The following is a 26,860-nucleotide window of genomic DNA, read 5'->3' as shown; positions in this document are numbered from 1 at the left end:
CCTCATGAAGTGAGTACTTGGGTGTCACGACGTGAGAATGGCGTTCCTCGTCTATTTTGGCTTATTATGTCACGACATGACCGCTACAAGGTAACAACGTGACAAGTGGTTGTGGGACTTTTGAGTGTGGATTCAATTTTGACTTTAAATAGATTTTGATCAAGTTTGAATCATGGGTATTATGGGTAATTCGAGTAGTAAATTGAGTTGGGTCACTGTTTTCATATAGGTGATAAGTAGAGTTGGTATCCAGAGTGGTGATTTGTTCAACTATCATTTCAGACCGTGAGGTGAGTATTCCTCATTATACTTATGGGTCTAATGCACCAATGCCGACCCACTAGATTATATGTTATGGTATAAATGATGTCGTTATGCTGTACTGATCTGTAGATCAGCATGTATGTATGATTATTGGCTATATGATTATTTGTTTAATGAATATATATTATTTATTATGTATATATCATCATGGTATGGTAGGGTTGAGACCGTACTGATTTGTGCTGTCAGTTAACAAAATGGGGCATTCCAACCGAAAGATTGTGGGTCGGGGCATACCAAACGAAAGGTTTTGGGCCAAGGGTAATCCAACTAGGAGGTTTTGGACCCAGTATGTATTAGGAAATCCAACTGGCAGATCGTTGGCCGGAGCATTCCAACTGGAAGGTTGTAGGCTAGGGGTAATCCAACCAGGAGGTTGTTGACTTAGTATCTGTTGGTTATATGTTTTGTGTGATGGTACCTTGGGAGAACTCACTAAGCTTTGGCATAAAGTTTTGGTTTATTTTTTCAGGTTCTTCAGATGATCATGGCAAAGCTAAGGCATGATCATGCACATATGTTATTGGAGTTTAGGATTTCTCTAATTTATGAATTATACTTATGAAACAATGTTTTTGTAAACAATTATTATCTTTGGGTTGTTTTGGTAAAAAAACATTTACTCTAATTTTGGGATGTTACAGGTTGGTATTAAAGCCCTATCTTGAGAGAATTGGATGAACATCCGTGTGAATCCATAATCAAACTAAGGAACTGCAAAAGTGTTCAAATGGTGTTCAAAATCTTTTTCAAAAGTAACCAAGGAAGGATGTGATGTGTACGATCAACCGGTGTAAGAAAAGTATACCCCAAGTTACTTAAACTATTATTTGTTATTTGATGAGTATTATAGAACTGCATGCTAGTGTTCTTCAGGGATTGCATGATAGAATTCCCTGATGTATGATGTATGATGCATGATAGCCTAGGAGGACTTCTTGTATGTTAGATGGAGTTGATATCATTACTATAGTTGCTTCATAAGGTCAAGTATTCAACTGTCTGTAGGATCTATCGTTATGTATGATTAGCATGCACGAATGACTATAGGTTTGGTGGAAGTTTCATGAGTGAGTATGTGGGTATAGCAAGTCTGTTGAGGAATAATTAGCCACTCTCGAGAAAGTGAGGATAGGATGTATGCGTATCCTAGTTGTGTATTTGTTTCGAGTGTTTGTGATGATCCTTGAGACAGACATGGGTAGGCGCGGAAGGTAGTATGGGCCCATACTACTAAAAGCACAGGACCCGTACGTGTAGCAATGAAGTTACAAACCTCGAGGCTTAGTCTATTCATGATGGTTATAGCAGTATGAATTATGGCCTTTCTGATGTATATCTTCGTTTATTTTTAGTATGGTGTTCATGAAAGAATCTGGATCCGGATATGGAGTGAGTGGCCAGGATAGGCTAGGGTTGACTGACGATCAGATACGAGAGATTAGTGCCGCTGAGGTTGCTACCGTTGTATGGGGATCTATTACAAAGCTATTTGGGTCTATCAAGACTGTCATGATTGAGTTATTTGATGATCGTTATTCTGCACTTTTTGAGGCTGCTGATACTGCAGCTACCGCGACGGTTTGATGGGGTTAGGGACCCGACTGTAGCGATGAGGTGGTTATCTGATGTGGAGGGTTGTTTCTTCACATGTTTTTTCCTTGTTGACCATAAAAACAAGTGTGACCTAAACCTTATCCGGTTAGGGGTGAATGATTGGTGGAGATTGGTGACTAGTTTGTACACTTCTAAGCAAAGGGCTGCAGTTACTTGGGAGCAGTTCTCGGAGATGTTCCGTACGAGGTATGTTACCCTAGTGGAGAGAGAAAGAGAGAGAGAGAGAGAGAGAGAGAGAGAGAGAGAGAGAGAGAAAGAGAAAGAGACAGACAGAAAGAGAGAGATTGGCTCAGGAGTATCTGGATTTGATGAAGACGACTGAGACAGTAATGGAGATCACCAAGATATTCACGGAGAGGGCTCTTTTCTGCCCTGAGTTTGCTTCCTCGGAGCAGGCTCAGATGACCCCGTACTTGAGCATACCCAAGATAGATATTTGGCAGTTTGTATCTACACAATGATATAGTACCCACACTGAGCTCTAGGAGGCTGCAAGGAGGCGAGAGATTGAGATAGAGGCGTAGAAGAGAGATCAACGCTAGGCTCCGGTTCAGTCACAGCCTGCAGCGAAGGGTTCAAGCCCACTGATTCATGATCAAGAGGTTCGAAGGGCCACACTTGTGGAAAATACGGTAAGGTTCACAATGGGGTTTGTTGACCTTCTTCTTCTTCTGGGTGCCAAAAATGTGGAAAGGAGGAGCATTATGCCAAGGATTTTCCTCAGCAGGTCCCAGTACCAAGCACCGAGATTTGTTTGTATTGTGAGCAGGTGGGCCATATGAAGGCTCAATATCCTTACTTTCCCCAGGCCTATACAAGCACGAGCTATACTATCCTTAGAATCATAAATGGATACTTGGGAAGGAGGAGCCCCTGAAGGCTTGGGGTTGTTCTTTACAGCTTACGACAGAGGAGGCCAAAGCGGCGCCAGACGTCATTACTGGTATGTTATATATATATATATATATATATATATATATATATATATATATATATATATATATTATTTTTTGTCATGATATCTATTTGTATACTTATGGTGGTATTTGTGTTAGGTACCTTCTTAGTGAAATCATTGCCTACTCTTGTTCTTTTTTACTTAGGTGCAAGTCGGTATTTCATGTCCCAGTCTTTCAGTAGGAGTTTTGATATGACTCCTGGAGAGCTGGAGTGTCCGTTGTGGGTTTCTATCGCCAACGGACATTGGGTTTCTCTTGGGTTTTGAGCACTATAACACTGTGCACATGCAACCCTAAATGCTTTGGATCTATGTTTTCTATAATTATACCTGCATATTTTCAATTTCCAAAGCATTGTCCTAACTAGCATACATTTTAACAATTGAGTGATACAACTAGTTAGATGACTTACCTCTTAGAATGACTTGTAGTTCTTGACCTTTGAAAGCTTGAGCACATCAAGTGTGATGCCTCTAATGTTTCACAAACACCAATATGCAAGAGGAGGCTTGAGAGAATAAGTTACTTAACACAAAATCAATATCAAACTCATAGAAAGATGATGCAACCCATGTTGGCTCTAGAGGGGTCTATTTATAGTGTGGCAAATGCTAGGGTTACACTTTGTAAACCCTAATGACCTTTCATATTTTTATGCTCCATGGGTTAAACCTCCATGGACTATCCATGGATTATCTCATTGATTTAGCCCATCCTAAATACCCATGGATCATTGGCCCACACTATAAGAATCATTGATTTACATAATCAATCCCCATATATTTAATTAGTCTCTTTTGATCACAAAATTAATTCCAAATTAATTCATGGTCAGTACTAATTAAATAATAGTATGATTTCATATTAATACATTATACTTGTAATATATTAATAAATCCTTAATAACCTTATTCTCAAAAGTCAATCATATCAAGTTGGACTGGTGAAGCCAACCCAAAAGGACCATGCTACTACAAGGTCAAGTACATCCCAGTTATAGTTATGGGCTTCGACACTAAATCCAACAGTTTCTGCATCGCGTGTCTATCAAGGTTGTGTCTTTGAGATTTTTGGGGTGCCTTATCCAATTGATTTGATTCATATCACCATGGGGGATGCGCATATGATATTAAGGATGGATTGGTTAAGCAGTTTTAGGCTATGATTGACTGAGAGGGTTAGTGTATAGTACTTCGAACCCCAAGTGGGGGAGAACTAGTTATTTATGTAGAGGGTACCAGAATTAGATCAGCCTTTTGTTTTGTTTCCAGCGCTCGACAATATCTGTAACACGGGTGTTTGAGTTATCTTGTGTATGTGGTTGACACCTAGGTTGAGAAGGAGGTTTTCGTTTCGGATGTGCCTATTGTAAGAGAGTTTGTTGATGTGTTCCCTGAGGAGTTACCCAGTGTGCCACCTGAGAGGAAGTTTGAGTTTAGGATCTATTTGATTCCATGTGCGGCTCCAATTGCTAAGGCACTATACCGATTGGTACCACCTTAGATGCAAGAGTTGTTCTTGCAACTTCAGGACTATTCGACAAGCAGTTTATTAGGTCGAGTAGCTCAGCGTGGGCAGCATCGATTTTGTTCTTTAGGAAGAAGGATGGTTAGCATCGAATGTGAATTGATTACCGAGGGTTGAACAAGTTAACGGTGAAGAACCATTACCCACTTCTGTTGATTGATGACCTCTTTGATCAGTTGCAGGGTGCATCTTGGTTCTCCAAGATCGATTTGATATTGGGTATCATCATATGAGGGTTGGAGAGGATAAGATGGAGAAGACTGCGTTTCGGACTCCATACAACCATTATAAGTTTGTGGGGATTCCGTTTGGGCTCACTAACGCATCAACAACATTTATGGATTTGATGAACCGAGTGTGCAGGCTGATGCTCGATCATTTAGTCATTTTTTTCATTAATGATATCCCGGTCTATTCTAAGACCAGGGAGTAGCATGAGGAGCACCTTCGAGAGCTTCTGGGAATTTTAAGGTGGGAAAAGCTATACGCTAGGTTCTCGAAGTGTGATTTTTGGTTACGAGAGGTCCAATTCTTAGGATACCTCATTAACTAGAATGAGATTTTGGTCGACTCGGCCAAGATTGAGGCTGTGATGCAGTGGGAGGTTCTGAAGTCTCCCTCAGAGATCAGAAGTTTCTTAGGATTAGTAGGGTATTATCGGATATTTATTCATGATTTCTCCAAGATTGTTGTACCCCTTACTCGTCTGATGAGGAAGGGAGTGGATTTCCATTGGGGGCCTGAGCAGTAGGTTGGGTTTGAGACACTGTGGCAGAGGTTATGTGAGGCCCTAGTGTTAACCCTCCCTGAGGGTGTTGAGGATTTTTTGGTATATTGTAATGCATCCATCACCAGCCTAGGGACAGTTCTTATGTAGCGTGGGAGAGTTATTGCCTATGCTTCTCGACATATGAAGTCGCATGATTTTTGTTATCCGACTCACGATTAGGAGTTGGGAGCAGTGGTGTTTGCTCTTAAGATTTAGCAGCGTTATTTGTATGGGGTCCAGTGTACTATCTACACGGATCACAAGAGTTTGAGATGTCTTATGGATCAGTCAAATCTGAAAATCAGTCTGCGTAGGTGGCTTGACGTGTTCAAGTATTATGACTGCGAGATTCTATGCCACCCAGGAAAGGCGAATGTGGTTGCTAATGGTTTGAGTCGCAAGTCGGTCAATTCCTCGGTGGGAGTTTATTTATGAGGATTTCGGTTGATTCTCCCTTGCTAGAATTGATTAGTGAGGCTAGGGCTAAGGGTGTCAAGAAAGAGAACTAGAAGCAGGAGCTGATTAGGGGCAAGATTGATAGGATTTCCGCCAACAGGCGTGGACTGTTGACACAATGTGGTCGGGTTTGGGTACCAAATTTTGGAGGGATTAGGCAGACTATGTTGGAGGAGGCATACAAGTCCAGGGTTTCGATATACCCTGAAGCCACCAAGATGTATCGGTATTTAAGACTTAGTTACTGGTGGACGTTCATGATGATAGAGAGAGAGAGAGAGATAACCTGATATGTCAAGAGATGTACGACTTGTTAGATGGTTAAGGACGAGCACTAGAGACCACATTGTAAGTTGCGGCCATTGGAGGTTCCCATCTAGAAATGGGAACATATTACTATGAATTTCAACACAAAGTTACCTTGGACGGCTAAGGGGTTTGATGCGATTTGCGTAATAGTAGACCGTCTAACCAAGAGTGCCCACTGCTTAGCCATTCAAGAGAGTTCCTCGGCTGAGAAATTGGCCAGTGTATATGTGTGCGAGATTGTTGCTCGCCATGGTATTCTAGTATCTATTGTATCCGATCGAGATGTTCGATTCACATCTCGTTTTTCACAAAAGTTCCATGAGGATCTGGGTACGAGGTTGATGGGTTTTGAGCATTACAACATTCTTATGGTGTACATCCAACCCTAATTGCTTTAGATCTATGTTTTTCTCTATAGAACATGTAAATTGAATACTAAAGCAATGAACCCTAGATCTAGTATATACAATTTCGAAAATCACATATGTATTAGGGTTTGATGATTACCTCACTTGTTATATTGTAATAACAAGAACAATCCTTGCTTGATCTTGACTCTTGAAAGCCTAGTGCCCCAAGTTTTGCACCTCTAATGGAGTTATATACACTCAATGTAAATGATGATTTAGGAGAGAGGTGAAAATCAACTACTCTAGGGTTTATAAAGCTTAGGGCCGATTTCATCATGTATGAGGGTCTTTATATAGTTGTAGCTGCTAGGGTTTTCAGGTGGAAACCCTAACACCTTGCTTAAGGCTTAAGCAGCCCATGGACCCCCTCTTTAGAGCCCTTGGACGAAATCTATAAGGCCTCCCTAGAGGATTTCGTCCACTCCAACTTTCAATGATTTGCATAACCAATTCCTCTATTATTATATAGTTCCTTTAATCCCAAAATTAATATCAAATTAATTTCTAATTAATTACTAACTAATAATATGATTTCCAAATAATATGTTAATCTTTTAATATTTTAATAAAAACATTATGAGTACCAATTTATTATTCATATAATAAATCCTACTCCCTCTCTCTCTCTCTCTTTCTCTCTCTCTCTCTCTCTCTCTCTCTCTCTCTCTCTCTCTCTCTTTCTTTTCTAGTCATCCTATCAAGTTGCATGAATGAAGGCAGTCCAAAAGGACCATGCTCATAATCAAATCAAGTGCATACCAAATATAGTTATGCACATAGACACCTAATCCAATAGTCTCCAACTTGGATAAGTCTTATAACTATTATTGCAAGTACGACTTCATAATCTGATCAGCAATCATAACTTACAAAAGTCTTTGGCGAACTCTGATCTTATCAGTAACGCGTACTTTAGATAAGGGATCAAATATTCCTCCATTCTACAAGATATCGTATGGACATGATACATGGATTATCATCATTCTCTCTGTCTATGATTTTTTTCCCGACTTCCGATTTATAACGACTAACAATAGACTATAATTGAACACATCAACTTAGTCCAAGCTTGGCCAAGGGCTTAGGGTATCATCACTAAATCATCGAGGGGCCCACAAATATCACTTTTATCCCATTTAGGGTAAAAGGAACAGATAAATTTCGACTCATATGCTTGTACTATTTACTCATCAAGTCACACACAACAATACATTTTATAACATCAAGTTACTGATGCATTTACATATTATCAATGCGCAACCGACTTGAAAAAAAACTATATGTCTCCGCTTCAAGAATATAAGATATTATCGTCTCACAATCACTCGTGGTAAAATCCATGAAGTGATTCATATGAGCATGGGTTTAATCCAATACTCAAAATTTTATTTCAGGAGTACTCACGAACACTGCAGCAAACATCTGCTATTTTTAAACACTTAGACAATCTACAATCATATTCATGACAATCTTGCCTCATTACTTACTTCCAATGTATGATCGACTGTGGATGTTTGAATAATCTTATTATTCGGGAAGTAAAACATACGAAGTGAAACAAAAGAATAATCTAATCCAATATGGTCTCAAAACTTTTGAATATAAATAAAACATTTATTATTTAATCACCATATTAATTAGACCTTACTCATTGTATATTGTTTCAACTAATGAGTTCAATACTTGAATTAAAACAATAGTCATCCTATGCTCCAAAGCATGCACACTATGTTTATCTATGGCCATTCCTTTGTGAAATAGATCAATTGAACACATTTCCAATGATGCTCATTTCACAATTCAAATCCTTATCACACGTGTAAGAGTAACAAATTCTTGCCACCACTAGAATCTTTTAGAGTCTAAACTGACATACAATGATCCTTTTGTAATGTTAAAGCACTAAAGTCACAGACACTTTGCCAATGATATTACAAAATATTCCATTGGAGATTTGCTACAGAATAATTCATAGAGATGAAGTCTCACATTCAAGGTATATTTCTTGAACACCCTTCTTTCATAAAAGTTTCTAACTTACACATAGATTATTAATATCCAACTCATATTATAGAAACATTTCCATAATTTCCATATGACTATCCATTCTAAATAGAATCCTATCTGTTTAGAATCGTATCAATATGGTCCAACCATTACCACACTTCCAACTATCCACAAGCAACTAATCTTTGGTAAACATTAGATTGTCTTCGACAGTTATTTAAGAATTTTAGTCATATCCGGTTCTGGTCCTTTTTCCCTCTTAATGCGCTAGGCATGTGGAAAAATCAGAACAGTCGGATATTATACCATATGCAATCAATCCTATACCCGAAGCATATGGGATACGATTCATAATGTCTTACACAAAGACATGATACTTGACCAGTCTTTTGCTAAAATATTCCCATATATAGAGTTTCTTATGTTGTAATATTTCAACATGATATTCATATATTTCCATGACTTTGTTCGATTAAAATTTCAATCTAAGATTTTAGATTCGAACTGAAGTATAAATTCCCTCTCCCTTAAGCCTTGTCATAGCGAAACAATTTCCAAATTCTGCAACTTTTCCAATTCGCAGCATTTGTTTCCTATAAATAGCATTGCTAACTTGCAACACGTTAAGATAATAATCATGCTCCCACTAGCATAACAATTATGTTCTTACCAGCATAACAATTATGCTCCCACTAGCTTTGACATGTACCCAAAAATCAGGTGGACTTCTAGAAATCAATACATATTGATTTTTTCCCAAAGTTCAGATTTCTGATATGTGGTGCTTTGATAAGTCTTTATCCAGACTGATCAATGTACTTTCACTGATCAAGGTGCTTTGCCTTATGCAATCAAATGAGAACTCATAGAACTCACATGCATAGTCAACTTAACTAGAATGGGCACAGAAAAAAGAATATGTCAACACGATAGGTTGTCAACCTTAGGTCGTGTGCTAGTGATTACTAAAAGGTTTAATCTTGTTTAGTTCTTGAAACCATTCACATCAACCTAAGACTCCTACTGAACTCTTGTCATATAAGATTCTCTGCCAAGCAACATTCCTTGACAAACAAAGATTCAAGAGTTAGTGCGGATTCTTATCAAGATTATACTTCATGTAATTGGTTTTAGCTGGTCTTTAATTTAACCAAAAAAACATCACAACTTCCAATTTCAAATGTGCAAGAGTAAGATAACTTCTCTACTCCACATTTCATGAAGTGTCATAAACCTACTTAGAACATGTTACTCAGGTACAACTTGGAGTAAATAGAGTATAACTCTAAGAACTAATTTTGGAATGAAGTACGATTCATCCTTTTGATTTTAACCATTTCAATAATTCCTGATACCTTTTTCTTAGTCATGTAAATGCACTAAAGTGTCCTTAGAGGATCAATTGTGATATGGTTCCATAATCATTAGGATGATCATAAAACACGATACTAAAGTACTCTCCTTTCCTTTTAGATTGAAGAATCTTTTATCTTTTTGCCTAATTGATTATTCTTATCCGTTCTGTTGTGCTTTGAAACTTTTCAAGGTATTAGAATTATACTTAATCATATAAGTATAAACAAGTTTACTTAACCTGTAGTAAATCATGATGAATAGCCTTATCGTTCTTTGTGATGGATCTGACCATTGCACATCAATGTGTACTAGATCCTTTAGTCTTTAACCTGACTCACATATACATGTGAAAAAGGAATTAGTCTTAATTTCCCAAATATGAATATTCTCATTCATCACACAATACAAGTCACATGATTCCAAGTTTCTGTCCAATTGAAATTTAGGTGATGATAATCCTTTCTTATTTGGTAAATTACGATACTACCACAAACGATATAACCAAGAATCAAATTCATTTCCAACATTGCTAATAATATATAAACACCAATTTTCACTAATGCCATTGTAAGGATATCATAAAATAAGATAAAATCAAAATTCACTTTATTTAAAAAAAATTGCAGAAAACTTGTCCTTACAACGCAAATACATATGAAAACTATGTTTCTAAATTTTCCTAAGCAATCTATCATAACTCCGAAGTCACAGCTCAAAAATCCGATTGTAATCCACCGATTCTCAGATATTGATTTATGGTTATAAATTTTCATGATTTCAAGGTCTACTTAATGGGTTGGTTGCCCTGACTCGTCAAGTAACAGCGGGTTGGTCCACGTGTTTAAGTGACCTACTCGCCGAGTCCAAGAAAGGACCCGACGAGTAGGAGCTGGAGGATGAAACCCTAATTTCTAGGGTTTTGCACACTATTTAAGGGATCATTAGCCTCATTTGGCCTCCTTATAGTCCCTTGAGAACTCAGAAAACCCTAATACGTGTGTGTGTGCTCCATTTGTGCGTTTGAAGCTTTGGAAGAGGATTCTTGGTGAGAAGAGCTTGGAGAACAAGTGACTAGAAGAAAGGAACATGTGGGAATCAGATATCTACCTTATTTAGCATCAATTGAAGGTGTCAAGTCATTATCTTGACCTTATTTCCTTCTAAGTTTCATTTGGGTGAAGTTTACGGCTTTTCTAGCATATTAGGAAGCTTTTCTTGTGTATGAGCTAAGATCTGAAGTTGCAACTTCATATCCGAGCTCTCTTGGGTCTCTAAGTCCATAAAGCTTTCAGCTTTAGCAAGTGTGTACTTCTCCTTAAGTGTAAAACTCCATTGCATGCTTGGTTTTGTCATTATAAGACTTTAGAGCCTTGCACGCACGTAAAGTTTGCAACTTTACGTGATAAACATGCCTTTGGAAGCTGGATCTACAATATGGAACCTTAAGATAGCTTAATAGGAATCTGTATGGATATGGATTGAATGGACTCGGTGAGTTGCATGATCAACTCGGTAAGTCTGATGAAGATTGTCGTGGGCTCGGCGAGTTGGTAGGCTGAATCGGCGAGTTAGCTGGGGTTTTCCCGACTTTTGGCATGCATGAACTCGATAGGTTGCTGAGAAACTCGACGAGTCAGTGTGGGTTTTCATGACTACTCGAGTTCTGGAAGGGCTCGACGAGTCAGTGACGACACTCAACGAGTCGAGTCAACATGGGCTGTTGACCTTGATCGTTGACTTTGACTTTGACCAATGGTTGACTATTTTACTTCTAGGGCATTTTGGGAGATTGGAAATTTATAAGTATGGTTCTATGGTGAATATAGGTGGTGGAGTTTGTACTAGTGATTTGAGAGTTGGAGCTTATCCTTCGAGTGATCGAGTCGACAGTTGCGAGGTGAGTTATCATCATTATATCGATAGGGTCTAAGACACCAAGGCTACCCCTTTTGGATTGTATCCGGTTATGGCATGATATATTTATTGGTTATATCCTGGTAGTTAGGATGGTGATATGCTTATGCTTAGTGACCTGGTTAGGTCAGTGTCCTGGTCATAGGATGATGTTATGTTAGTGACCAGTTAGGTCTATTTCCCGGTTTGGGATGTTACTATGATTAGTGATCTGATTACATTAATTTGACTGTTATATGATATGAGCTAGCGTATTATATTTATGTGCACATGTTGCTTGATTGGAGGTTGAGTTGAGGTGGTCCTGCTTTGTGCTGTAGGCCAACATACCCGGCGAGCGGACCAGATAAGATGGAGGCACTCCAATCATGCCGAAGGCTCGAGAGCGGTCCATCTGTAGGCCTGGAGGAAGGGCATCTAGTCCATTTTTTCTACATTCAAGCCTCATCATCAATCATTTTCACACCTTCTGGACCTTTTGTGAGTTTCAAGTTCGTTACATTATGAGTCCATAAGCTTAGATCTATATTTTTATGTTTTATACTTCATATACAAGATGATGTAGTGGTTAGTATCCAAAAACTTGCGAACTTTATCGATCTCCCGTGTACCTTGAGCAGTATAGATGATAGATCTAGAATATGGTTGAGTTTTATGACTCTTGCATGAGAATTTCTATCATTTCCTCTTTTTGTTCCCTAGTTAGTGTTTGGGACATGCATTGGACATGCATGTCCAAAAAGCCATGATTTTTATGATGTTCTAGAGTAAATAAGACACTATGGAGGATTTGGTTGCTTACTTAAAAACATGTTTAGAGTTTTATTAAGAGCTTCTGTCCAGAGCATCCTCATGACGTGAGCGATTGGGTGTCACGACGCGAGGGTTGTGTTTGTAATGCTCTATCCTGAATCGCTTTCCTAATTCGGGACTGTGTCCCGAAGATAGGTTTTCATAACGCTTATGGCCATTAGAAAAGAGAGATCTAGACCCATTTAGGTACGGATAATGTGATTGAGGTGATCCGGGAGTTTGGGTTGTGCCTTGGAACCAAGGGGTATATTGGTAAAGTGGCAGTTCGAGCTCTTACTGAATTTTGGATTTTCATTCAGAAGGTTTTGAGGTGAGGATAAGTTGATAAATGTATAGAGCTTCTCGCCACCTTTACGTGGATATAAAGAACGTCGGACCTTTTCACATTGGAAGTAGGTTTTAAGGTTTGGGCTTTCTGGTTTTGGCCATTTTCTTGGACTTTGCTACTATTGGCCTTAGTAGATCATCTTTTTGGGCTTTATTGGACTATATCTTATTTTGGGTTTAGAGTAAGGCCCATTAGAGGGGTTGGGCCTAATTTAGAAAAATTAGGCCAATGGTGGGCCATTAGTGGGCTTTTATGGATTTTAGGGTTTTGGTCTTGTTGATTTGGGCTTGGGCCTTAGTTATGAATCTTTTTGGGCTAGGGGTAAAATGGTCATTTTAACCCAAGTATGGATTATGGATCATGGTTTGGGACCCAATTGCTAATTGGGTGATATTTTGATATTGATAGTTCGAGGAGTTGTCAGGGTAGCAACTAAGGATTCCTTGCAATGGACTTCAGCAGTGTGAGGTGAGTTACCTTCCAGTAAAAGCGGGTCAAAGGCACCAAATTACAGCCCACTAGTAGCTGATTATAGTAGAGATGATTGTATTTGTGATAATTGTCTGGTATGCCACTATCTATTATGCTTTATGTGCTAGTATGTTATGATATTATGTGATAGTGGTAGGAGGGGTGGATTAGACCCCATAACCGGTTTAGATAAACCGGAGGGTAGGTCGGGCACTGAGATATGCCTGACAGTATGTTTATGCTATGTTATTATGTGGTATTGGTAGGGGTGAAATAGTCTCCGTAGCTAATTGAAATATACCGGACGGTAAGTCAGGCACCCGGATATGCCTGGTAGGGTAGGTTGAGCACCCAGATATGCTTGACATGGTAGGTCGGGCACCCAGATATGCATGATAGTATATTTGTGTTATGTTATTATGTGGTAGTGGTAGGGGTGAAAGTAGCCAGCATGATCGCAACAAATCACATTATGATTTTCGCATTATGAGATCTTTAGGAGTTGTACTATGATAATATTTTTTCTATGACATGTTTTTGTTATTTGAAATATTGGTTTTTGATTATGAAATGAGTTGACACTATGGATGTTTCATACTATTGGTTTTATACTTATTTAAAAATGATTTTTTTAACTCTAAATTTTGGGACGTTACAAGTTGGTATCAGAGCCCTAATTTGAGGGATTCGGACACACTCTTGGGTGTTTCTGGAATCAAATATATGTTTTGAAAGGTTTTTACAAGAAAAATGAATTTTATGAAATTTAAAACTAAGAGTTTTAATAAAGAACAAGAAGTGTGATGCGTGTAATCAGCCGAGCTCAAGTAAGTTTCCCCAAGATACCCATACATGTTATATTATGATATGAATTGTGAATATGTGAACTGTGTGCTAGATTAGCGCTAAAGATCTAGGAAGGATGCCTTATATGCCTACTATATGAGCTTGTAGACCTGTATGCTAGTACTGATTAGTCAGTGAAATGATGGTCTGTCTAGGTTATGCTTGATTGTATGAACTTTAGAATTGCATGATAGTACAGATTCATGATAAGAGGATGGAATGGCTTGATTGGAGTATGTTGATTAGTTTTTATGTTATCCGAATGTTGCTTGATTTGTGATTTCTGGGACTCTTAGCAATGTGATCTAGCTATTAAGTGAATATGCTATGTCATATGTGGCACATGCTAGATAATCTCTGAGTAATGGACTTAACCCTATTGAGCAGCTCTAGTTTGAGTCCAACCATTCTAGGATTGAGTATTTTACTCGAAGGATTATCTGATCTCTGTTGCATGTGACTATATTCATGAGATAGCTAGTTGATATTACTATGAATCTTTCAACAGCTGAGGACTGAGTGGGTTCTGGAACCTAGGAAAGCCTAGGATATGGTTCAGAGGGTTAGTACTGAGGTTTAGTGAGATTTAGGTGCATTAGTTTGAGGAAGTGACTTGGAGGATTTAGTAGGATTATTGAGGAAAGTATGGATAGGTGTGGAAGAGAGGGTCGTGCTAGGTGCATCTAGTAGAGGGTCTCAGGAAAAGACCCAAGACTTATGATTATTGGGTGAAAGGCAAGAAGGTACGGGAAAGTGCACAAGAGATTTTGTCGTTCTAGGGGTTTAGGCTGCTACAAGTGTGGCGGGGTTGGTCATGTAAGCATAGATTGTTCTCAGGGGGCAAGCCCATTATGTTTTCAATGCGATCAGGTGAGCCATAAGAAGGCTGACTGTCCAAGGAGGAGGGAAGGAGTAGTGAAGGTGCCTGCACTGGCTATTTTGAAAATATCTTATGGCCGAGAGGGCGGGACAGGAGCCCCAACAGATAGGAATCAGGTCCTACAATGTTAGACAGGAGAAGTCAGGACTCCAGTAGGCGATGTTGCGGGTATGCATCCTTGCCTTCTTTCAGTTTTATCTGTACATTGTTGTGGAAACTTTTCTTAGGTTTGGAATATTGTAATGGGTTGAGTAAGTGTATCCCTGGTTTATCTCTTTGCTCATGTTGGGTTATATCTTCAAAATTTGTCATATGTCATTTTCATACCGTGAATTACTAGTGGTTACTGTAAGGCTGTTTCCCTTTTTGCTGGTTCGGTGTGTTCAATGTTATCTCAGTTCATAGTAGATATTTGTTCAGAGGCTTTATGTGAAGGTCTGCGATCAGGTTCTGCAGGATGCTTATTCAGCACCGTTAGGATTCGGTGGCTTAGTAGTTGTTTTGGAATGGCCGATGGAAGCGCTAAGGGAAGTGGCTTGTTGCTAAGGTATTGGTTAGAGCACTCATCTTATGGATCTTCAAGATTTGAGTGTGGTATCATATCAAGCATCAGGGCTGTTAGTTACATTGGGATTCAGGAAGTGCCATTTGGTCTTTAGAAGTTGTGTGGACTTTTGGGGTTCAGCTAGTGATGGAGCACTAGCATTGGTAAGCGCTGGTTGCCATTGGATCGGCTGTTGAAAAGAAAAAGGGGATTGGGAATCCTTCATTTCTTATGTGTTGTGAAGACGTAGTTGAATCTAAGTGGGAGAGAATAGATCAGGTACTCAGGAGCAGAAATAGGAGTGAAACCATCCCCGTCAGGGAAGAAGGCGGTTGAGTGGCCGTCTACGTTGAGGAGTGTGTGATTTGGGAGTTCGAAAGACGTTCCAACATTTGGTTCACATTTTTCTTTGGCATCGGATAGTAGGTTTCGGGGATGAGGTTAGAGCTCCAGTTAGGACTCAAGTTCAGTTGAGTGTTAAGTCGAGTGTGTGCTCGACCCGGGATGGATATAGTTTGATTGGTGGTAGGACGTAGGTTAGCATATAGTGCTAGATTGTTGTAATTCTACAGGTGTAGCCATAGCATTCACAAGGTTGACACATTGTGCAAAAGTGTTGTAAGTCTGCGAGTGTAGCTGTAGCATTTACAAGGTTGGCAGATAGTGCTAGAGTGTTGTAAGTCTGTGGGTCTAGCCGTAGCATTCACAAGGTTCATGGATAGTTGTAACATCCCGACTCCCAGGTATTAAATCAAAGAATTTATATTCACATTTTTAGACCTACTCGACCAGTTAGCTTCCCCAACTCGTCGTGTAGAAGCTGATTAGGCCGCGTGGTTTGTGGAACCAACTCGATGTGTTGGTGGACCCCAACTCGACGCGTTGAGGCTATGCATGAAAACCTAATTTTTAGGGTTTGCAACCTATTTAAAGGACCTTAATTCGTCTTTCCAGCCTCCTTACCACCTTTCACGTCTAGAGACAAACCCTAACAAAGCTAACCTCCCTTTGAGTGTGTGCGAGGCTAAAAGAGTGTGTGTTTGTTGCATTTCTTGAAGAGGCTTGAGGATTGAGAAGCTTGGAACGAGAAGGGGCTTGTAGATCTAGCGTCTACTTCGTTTTGGCATTCATTTGAAGGTAAAAAGTCTTTACCTTGGTCATTATCTTGTTATATCTTTCCACCCAAAAGTTTAAGGTCATTTCTAGCTTATTCTCGAAGCATTTATGGTTTTGAGCACATTTTGGGGTGATGAGTTAATATTTGGACTCCTCCAGGCCCTCATTGACAGAAAGTTTCCGACTTTAGCAAGATTTAGCCGTTTAGCTGTTCTCCATACCCGAAATCTCTTTTTAAGCTTAGTTCTACGGTTTTAATTCCTTTTAGGCCTTGCATACACGTAAAGTTGGTTACTTTACGTGATAGCTACACTTTAGGAAGATAGATCTACAGTTTTGGAGCCTTGGTTTCGCTTAAAAGTGTCTGAATGAGAAAAAGGGCTGAAGGAACTCGACGAGTTGGATAAGCCAACTCGACGAGTTAGGTAGGGTTTACCCGTCTTCTAGATTCTGAATGAACTCGGCGAGTGGGTGAGATGACTCGGCAAGTCGATGAGGGTTTTCCCGATCTTTTGGACACTGAGGAACTCGACGAGTTACTTAGGTGACTTGGTGAGTTGACTCGAGTTTTCGGTTTTTAAGTTCTGAAGGAACTTGACGAGTTAGTATAGGAACTCGACGAGTTTGGTCAACATGGACTGTTGTCCTTGACCGTTAACTTTAACTTTAACCAAGGGTTAACCAAGTTTGATTTCTGAGGGTATTTTGGTAAATTGAGATTTTAATAATGTAATGTGGGATGATCTGATGAGAGCTGAGATGTCTAACTGAGCGAATATCAAAGAAATCAAAGATAAAATATTCAAAGAAGTGAAGATTTCCAAAAGCTCCAATGTGGTATCTAAAGTTGTAATTTCTAGATTATGTATGCTTGGGTAGCTTAACCAAGAATACCTTGAGGTTAAAAAAGATTTCTGAGGATTGATTCAGAGGGTTGCAAAAATGAGTATCATATAAGCTAAGGGGTGAAGGTTTATAAGAATTGTGAGTATTTAGGATTAGGGAAGTTATTAGGACCTTAGACACAAATTCGCGCATTGAGATCTTGGTATAATGGCTGGTTTCAAAATGGATTATTCTATGTAATGTTAGTGATGAAGGTTTGAATTTAAAAATAATTAGTTTTCCTTGAGGGCAAGCAAAAGATCAGTGTGGGGTATTTGATATTATCATACTTATACATATTTTTAGGAGATATTTGAATACATTTTGATTAATATTTTTGTTATTTGCGTAGATAACTGGTACTTATAAGATTAAAATTATATTTTGCAGCTAGAAGCAGCATTCTTGAAGAACAAGAACTAAAAGCGACAAGAGATTGAAGTTTGGAGGCATGGAGAATTAAAGAAAAGAAAATCCATGAAATAGCTGCAGCCACATTGTGGACTTCTCTTACACGACGTGACAAGGACGATTCTGGAAGATGAGTACACGGAAGTCAAAATCCTTTGTCTATAGATTAGAAGTCCTAGAAGATGAATTTTAGAGGAGAATTAAGAAAGAAATCAAACATTGGTATTGGAAGAATGATAGGAAGATCATTACTTTACTTTTGATTTGGTACAATTCATTATGTGTTTATTAGTTGAAATTGTGTGTTTCATTTTAGCTATGAGTAGCTAAATCTAGCTGCTTCTATTAGCTAGATGAAGTTGGAACTCATGATTTGGTTATATTAATATAGACTTTTCTAGTTGGTTAAGGTATTGTGTTTGATTGTTTATACCTAGCATGCTTACTTTCATACTAGATTGCTTTAATTCATATTCTATGTAGTTTAGTGACCATTAATCTGCATGAATTTGATTACCTAGTAATTTAGTAACCATTAAATTATTAGAGCTAAGATCGAACCAATCCTAGATAAATAATTAAAGTATTCAATTTGGTTGTGTTGAAGAACTCATATTATGACCGTAATTGTGTTTGTTAATTCAATCTTACATAGCTCCAATCCTATCAAATAATTGATTATGTGTTAAATTATGTACGACCATGCATACCTCTACATGAATTAATTTAATATTAGTAAATTTGGACTTGAATTCCTAATAATACATTAATTGATAACCAAAAGGAGTTGTCATAATAAATAGTCAAACCATTGAGGGAAAGTAGATTCAAACTAACAGAAGTGTTTTTAATATTTGATTAAGTTGTGTTTGAGAATTTAAGTTTATCTAAACTTGCAAAATTAGATTAAAAAAACCCTTTTACTTTTGTTAGAATTATTAGATTAATTTAGTAGTAACTAGGTTAAATAATTAATTACGTTCCCTATGTTCGATACCCGACTTTTATGCTATACTATTTGCGAAAGAGTACATTGCCCTGGGTCGAATAGCTAGTAGGAGAGTAGGTGAAATTAGATCTATTTGCACGCATCATCCATCCGAGCAGTTCACTGTGGGGAGAGCCGATTCTCTTCGCCAGGAAGAAGGATGGTTCACATCGGATGTGCATTGACTACCAGGAGTTGAACAAGTTAATGGTGAAGAACCGTTATCCACTCCCGAGGATAGATGATCTTTCCGATCAGTTACATGGAGCATCTTGGTTCTCCAAGATAGACCTGAGGTTCAAGTACCATCATGTTAGGGTCAGGGAGGAGGACTTGTAGAAGACCGCATTTCGGACTCGTTATGGACATTACAAGTTCGTGGTGATGCCATTTGGGCTCACCAACATGCCAGCAATATTTATGGGCCTGATGAATCGGGTATGCAGACCGATGCTCGATCGGTTGGTCATTGTGTTTATAGATGACATCTTGGTGTATTCAAAGACCAGGGGAGCAGCATGAGGAGCATCTCCGTGAGCTATTATGAATTTGGAAGCGAGAACGGTTGTATGCTAAGTTCTCAAAGTGCATGTTCTGGTTACGAGAGGTTCAGTTTCTTAGACATCTTGTTAACCAGGAGGGGATTTTGGTTGCCCCGGCCAAGATCGAGGCGGTTATGCAATGGGAGGTTCCAAAATCTCCCTAAGATATCAGGTGCTTCTTGGGATTGGCAAGATACTACCGGAGATTCATATAGGATTTCTCCAAGATTTTGGTACCCCTCACTCGTCTGGCGAGCAAGGGGGTGGATTTCCGGAGGGGCCCTGAGCATCATACTGCCTTTGAGACTCTATGACAGCGACTCTGCGAGGCGCTAGTTTTGACACTCCCTGAGGGAGTTGAGGATTTCGTAGTATTCTATGATGCATCGATCACTACATTGGGAGCAATCCTTATGTAGATGTGACGACTGATAGCCTATTCATCGCGTTAGCTGAATCCATACGAGACGAGATATCCCACACATGATCTGGAGTTGGGAGCGATGGTATTCGCTCTCAAGATTTGGAGACACTATCTCTATGGGGTCCGCTGTACCATATACACGGACCACAAGAGCTTGAGACACATCATGGATCAGTCAAACCTGAATATGAGACAGCGCAGGTGGCTAGATGTAGTTAAGGACTACCACTGTGAGATCCTTTACCATCTAGGTAAAGCGAATGTGGTTGCAGACGCCCTAATCCGCAAGACAGCTGGATCTTCTGTTCCAACGGCATGTATGAGGACATCATTGGATTCTCCGCTGGTAGGATTGATTAGGGTGGCCCAGGCTGAGGGTGTATAATCGGAGAACTGGAAGCTAGAGAGGATTAGGGGCGAGATCACCAGGTTTGTACAAGATTGTCGGGTATTGCTGACCTGTTTTAGTTGGGTATGAGTTCCAATGTTTGGTGGGTTTAGACAGATTGTACTGGAGGAGGCTCATAAGTCTCATTTCTACATTCACCTAGGGGCTTCCAAGATAGACCAGGATCTTAGTTTGAGATACTGGCGATCGTTCATGAAGTGAGTGATGTCTTGGTACGTTGAGAGGTGCTTGACTTGTAGGATGGTCCAGGATGAGCATCAGAGGCTGCATGGAAAGCTACAGCCTCTGGAGGTTCCCATGTGGAAATGGGAATAGATCACGATGGATTTTATCACCAAGCTACAAAAGACGAAAAGAGGTTTCAACGTTATTTGGGTCATCATCGATCGATTAACCAAGAGTGCCTATATTTTCCCCATTCGGGAGAGCTCGTCGGCTGAGAAGCTGGCTGATGTGTATATCCGCAATATCGTTGCTCACCATGGGGTTTCAGTCTCTATCGTCTTAGACAATGATGTTCAGTTCATCTCCCGTTTCTGGCAAAAGTTCCACGAGAAGTTGGGCACGCGACTGCATTTCAGTATAGCTTATCATCCGCAGACAGACGGCCAGAGTTAGCGGACCATATAGACCCTCGAGGATATGTTGAGGGCCTACCTCATTGACTTTGGTGGAGTTGGGATTCCCACCTACTGCTTGCAGAGTTCTACTACAACAACATATTTCATTCCAACAATGGTGTTCCACCTTTTGAGGTGTTATATGGACGGAGATGTCGTACCCTAGTATGTTAAGGTGACGTCGGCCACAAGCTCATGGGTCGGACCGAGGTAGTTCTGTAGACTACCTAGAAGATTCAGCAGATCAGGCAGCAGTTGCAGACTGCTCAGAGTCGGAAGAAGAGCTATACCGACCAACGCCGATCCGAGTTGGAGTCCAGGTCGGCGATATGGTATTGAAGAAGGTATTACCCTCGAAGGTTGTGATCCGCTTCAGGAAGAGGGAAAAGTTGGGTCCTCGATACATTGGACCCATTCGGGTTATTTTCAGGGTTGGGAAACTATCATATAGATTGCATCTCCCAGAGGAGCTCAGTTAGATTCATAGCACTTTTCATGTCTCCCAGTTCCGGAAGTGCATACTAGGCGAGGAGGCGGTGGTACCATTAGATGATATTTAGGTCGATAAGTTCCTGAATTACGTGGAGAGGTCTGTAGTAGTTCTGCGGAGGAAAGTGAAGGTTCTACGGAACAAGGAAGTATGCTTAGTAGATGTATAATGGGAGCACCGAAGGGGATCTGAATGGACTTGGGAGCCGGAGGCTAAGATGCGTGAGCATTACCCGGATCTGTTTGCTGCAGCAGACTTTGATGATGAAGTCTAGATCAAGTGGGGGGAGAATTTTAACATCCCGACTCCCAGGTATTAAGTTAAAACATTTATATTCACATTTTTAGACCTAGTCAACGAGTTAGCTGCCCTAACTCGTCGTATAAAAGTTGATCAGGCCGTGTGGCTTATGGAACCAACTCGACGACTTGGTGGACACTAGCTCGATGAGTTGAGTTTGTGCATGAAAACCCTAATTTTTATGGTTTGCATCCTATTTAAAGGACCGTATGTCCTCTTTCCAGCCTTATTACTACCTTTCACATCCAGAGACAAACCCTAATCGAGCTAACCTCCCTTTGAGTTTGTGTGAGGCTAAAAGATTGTGTATTTGTTTCATATCTTGAAGAGGCTTGAGGAATGAGAAGATTGGAACGATAATGGGCTTGTAGATCCAACATCTACTTCATTTTGGCATTTATTTGAAGGTAAAAAGTCGTTATGTTGGTCATTTTCTTGTTAGATCTATCCACCCAAAAGTTTAGGGTCATTTCTAGCTTATTCTTGAAGCATTTATGGTTATGAGCACATTTTGGAGTGAGGAGTTCAGATATGGACTCCTCCAGGCCCTCATGGATAGAAAGTTTCATACATTAGCAAGCTTTGGCCCTTCTCCATACCATAAACCTCTTGTTAAGCTTACTTCTTGGGTTTTAATCCCTTTGAGGCCTTACATGCACATAAAGTTGGCAACTTTATGTGATAACTATACTCTAGGAAGCTATATCTACAGTTTGGAGCCTTGGTTTCATTTAAAAGTGTCTGAATGAGAAAAGGGCTGAAGGAACTCGATGAGTTGCGTAAGACAACTCGATGAGTTAGGTAGGGTTTACCCACCTTTTGTATTCTGAGTGAACTCGGCGAGTCGATGAGGGTTTTCCCGATCTTTTGGACACTGAAGAACTCGACGAGTTACTTAGGTGACTCGGCGAGTTGACTCGAGTTTTTGGTTTTTGAGTTTTGAAGGAAATCGACGAGTGAGTAGAGGAACTCGACGAGTTGGGTCAACATAGACTATTGACGTTGACCGTTGACTTTGATTTTTTGACCAAGGGTTAACCAAGTTTGACTTTTGAGGGTAGTTTGGTAAATTGAGATTTTAATGGAATCAGTTATATATATATATATATATAATCTAGAACTCACGATATATACAATTTCACATCATATAAGTAATTTCATCCCACCCTAATGATCGTCAAAACGATACGATCTATACTCTTGGATCTAAAAATTACCGTATTTCCTAATACATACTCTTGGATCTGATATTAACCTCTTTACCTAACCCATACCCCTGGATCTAAAACTAACCTCTTTACCTAATATACACTCCTGGATCTAAAATTAACCTCTTTACCTGATTCATACTCCCAGATCTAAAATTAAACTTTTTACCTGATCCATACTCTCGGATCTAAAATTAACCTCTTTACCTGATTCATACTCCTGGATCTAAAACTAAACTTTTTACCTGATCCATACTCCTGGATATGAAATTAACCTCCTTACCTAATCCATACTCCCAGATCGGGTATGTTTGATCCATACTCCCGGATCAATAATTATGTCGATTCCATACTCTCGGACTAGGGACAATTGACTATGTCTAATCAATCCTCTCAGATCAATGATAAATTTAAAGTTTGACTCTCTGTTTATATCATACTCGTTCTCATAAAGAGATACCACTAAATATCCCTCTTAATTAATTTAGGTTTATTCTGTATCCTAAATTATCGTATATTATCATATATGCTCTTAACATGTATTTCAGGAAATATCAAATTTTTACATACCAACAAACATTTAATACATTATTCAATACTTGTATTAAGATCATGTTCATGAAAGGGACTATGCACTCACTTGTCAAAGTGATGATTCCAAACTCGGGTAGTGCTTCGCTTCTAACGATTCTATTTTCTTTCAACGAAACCTAGCATTATTATCGCTAAATTTTAGTCTGATCTTTATTGCGACTAATTATTAGTCTAGATTCATCATTAAATCAGAGTCTACTTCATGATCTATCCAGTAAGGAACAGCCAAGCAGGACAGTTGAGAGGCAGATCCATTTCGACATATAGCTTTTTTGAAATCCAACAACCAAACCCAACATGACCATTCTAGACACCTCTCCTGTAAGTAGTTCAATCAATATAACGATTTTGAATCAATGATAAATTTTATTTATAGGTTCATAATAACAATATTATAAGCTATATTTAAAGTAAGGTATCATAACTTACTTAGCTAGGAGTCCGGCTCTGCAGGGGCAGAACTTCATCGCTGAATCATTCTAAGAAAGATTCTTGCAGTGCTTTACCTTACTATACTAAAAACTACAGAAAGAGAAGTCGAATCACGAGGGACCAAAATGCTCGGGGGATAAGAAGAGAAAAACTCTTGAATCAAGAGAATGGTGCGAGAAATATGAGAGCCTAGAGGCTCTTATTTATAGTAATTGAATTTTCAAAAACCACCCTTTATATTTACTTAAATGACTAAACACCCCTTTATAATATTATTTTAAATAGATTTAATGATATTTGTACTAAACTAATGTCGAAAGTACTCAACATTAGTCTTATAACGACCACATCTTCGATACCGTTATAATGATATATATATATATATATATATATATATATATATATATATATATATATATATATATATATATATATAGACATATATATGATTTCCACTTTATTTTAATACGTAAAGGTGCTATTAATAATTATAAATCGTTGATACGAACTCCATTTTTGACGTTCCTTATACCCATGTGTTGGTATTTACGAGTACTACAACTTTCATTTAGACGTCGTCAGCTAATTTGTGAGAACCCAAAATTTCTATATTGTTCAATTATGCAAATCAATTAAGTTCAGACTTGTGTTTGCTATCTTCTAGCATTGTTTAGAGTGAATTTGAGTGTTCTAAGCCTTGCACCTTCAAAGTTAGGGCTTAGAAAAGAGTTCCACAAGTTCACCACTTCAAAAAATGGCCAAACACTCCAACTTGAGTAGTGTACAACTGTACACCCCCTTCTGGCCGTACACTCTCATGTATAAATGAGAGTCTTAGCCTTCATTCAACTCTTTTCACACTCTTAAGCCAAGAAATCGACTTCTCTCTCAAGTATCATCTGATTTTCCTTCTAGATCTTCAAGTTGTAAGTGTTTCTTCCTTTGATTTGATGATTCTTTACTCTATCTAGTAAGGATCTATCATTTCATCCATGAAATTACTCCTTTTGTTTAGATCTTCAAGTGTTCACCAAGAACACCTACTAAGTTTTTGGACCTCAAACACCCCTAAAGGCTTATCTATTGTAAGTACCACTCCTCATGCTTGTTACTTACTAGCTTTACTCCATAGAAAACGTCCAAACCATGATCATTAAGGAGTGTACGGCCGTACACACCCTATGTGGCCGTACACCCCTTTATTTAGTGCTTAATGGCCTCAAAACTCATGTTTTATGCTAGCACTTGATCAAGAACACTTAGGGGATGAAAGATAGAGCCTTGGAATACACTTTTGACCATTTTTACATGATCATCAAGGGTGTACGGCCGTACAATCCTTGTGTGGCCGTACACACCCTTTTAAGGCCCAAAATGGCATTAAACTCCCATTAAGGTTAAGTATTCGTCAAGATACCCCTCCTAGATGCTTAATAGGATTTTAAATCACTCAATGACATGTTTCACCATGAGTGTGCAGCCGTACACCCACTAGGTCCGTACACTCTGGCCGTACACACACATGAAACATACCATTTTGGCCATACACTCACTAGTGTGGCCATACACCCATTATATGCAACCCTTGGTACTTCTAGCACTTGAATCTAGGTGTTTTCTATGTCATAGGGTGTATTTCCTTGCATAATTAGTTGTTTAAACAGTAATTATATTCATATATGTGCCATTATATGCTTATTAGGATCCGTTGTGCTCAAGTCTTCACTTGACACTTAGCATCCTACAAACCGATTTTTCATTCATATCACTCACTGCAGGTGAGTTAATACCCCTTAACTTATCTTTTCAATGATTTTAAATGCTTTTATGGGGGTAATACAAGTTGAAACATTATAGTTATTATATCAATCACATGTGATTAATAACTATCAAACAGATGGATTAACTATACTTTTAACTGTTTTATTAAACAAGCTACTTCAAATCGTTTTACAAGCTCTTTTATATGAAAAACTCCTTATTTAAACTCTTTCAAATTATTATATTGTCAAAATCATATCTATATAAATATAGTTATATAAGTAGGATGAAAGGACTTAGGACTCATAACTCGCCTTACTTCCTGTTCCTTGTTTGGTTGTGGACTTAGGGTATTCGGTTGTTTGTCTGATGGTCGTTTGAACCTTAGTTATATATTATGTATATGAATATGGATATTAAATTTCTACATTCAGTTCAATACCTTTGGGTAGCAAAGGTGTACAAACATGTTCATTTATACAAACAACTTTACTAGTAAACTATAATAGGTATAGTTTAGGAAGTCACTACTCACTATTTCTAGTACAGTGAAACATACACGGGTAAGTTCATTCATAAGTCAATACAAACTTACTATGATGAGAAACTAAGAGAATTTACTATTATGAGAAACAAAACGAACATACAATGATGAGAAACTAAGAGAACATACAAAACACTACATTATACAAGAGAACATAGTATGATGAGAAACAAAGAGAACATACAAACATTAGAACATACTATACAAACACTAGAACACTATAAAATTAATGTGAGCCACTAGTTCATGACATGGCATGCAATTGCCGCATCACGTTTTGCAACCAGAGTCTCCTAGAGGGAGAGCGTGAGTTGGTGTATAGATCTATACGGGATTGACTATCCTACAGCTTGCATCTAGCTACAGTGGGACTTGCAGGTCTACGAGTGACTAATGTCATACCATTTCGATACCTTAGAGCGTCGTGCTTTACCTAGTCGTTCAAGCATGGTTACAACTATATCACATTTTGCCTTAATTAAAACAATGGTTTTAAGGTAGTTAGTACAACAGTAGTAGCTATATACTAATACTACAAGTACATCATTATTTTCCCATTACATTCATATTGTGAGCTTATCACATAAAACGGTAATGTAACTATAT

The sequence above is a fragment of the Lactuca saligna genome, chromosome 2 (genome assembly GCF_052625555.1).
Source record: "Lactuca saligna cultivar CGN05327 chromosome 2, ASM5262555v1, whole genome shotgun sequence".
Taxonomy (NCBI): Eukaryota; Viridiplantae; Streptophyta; class Magnoliopsida; order Asterales; family Asteraceae; genus Lactuca; species Lactuca saligna.
This window is presented reverse-complemented; position numbering follows the sequence as displayed.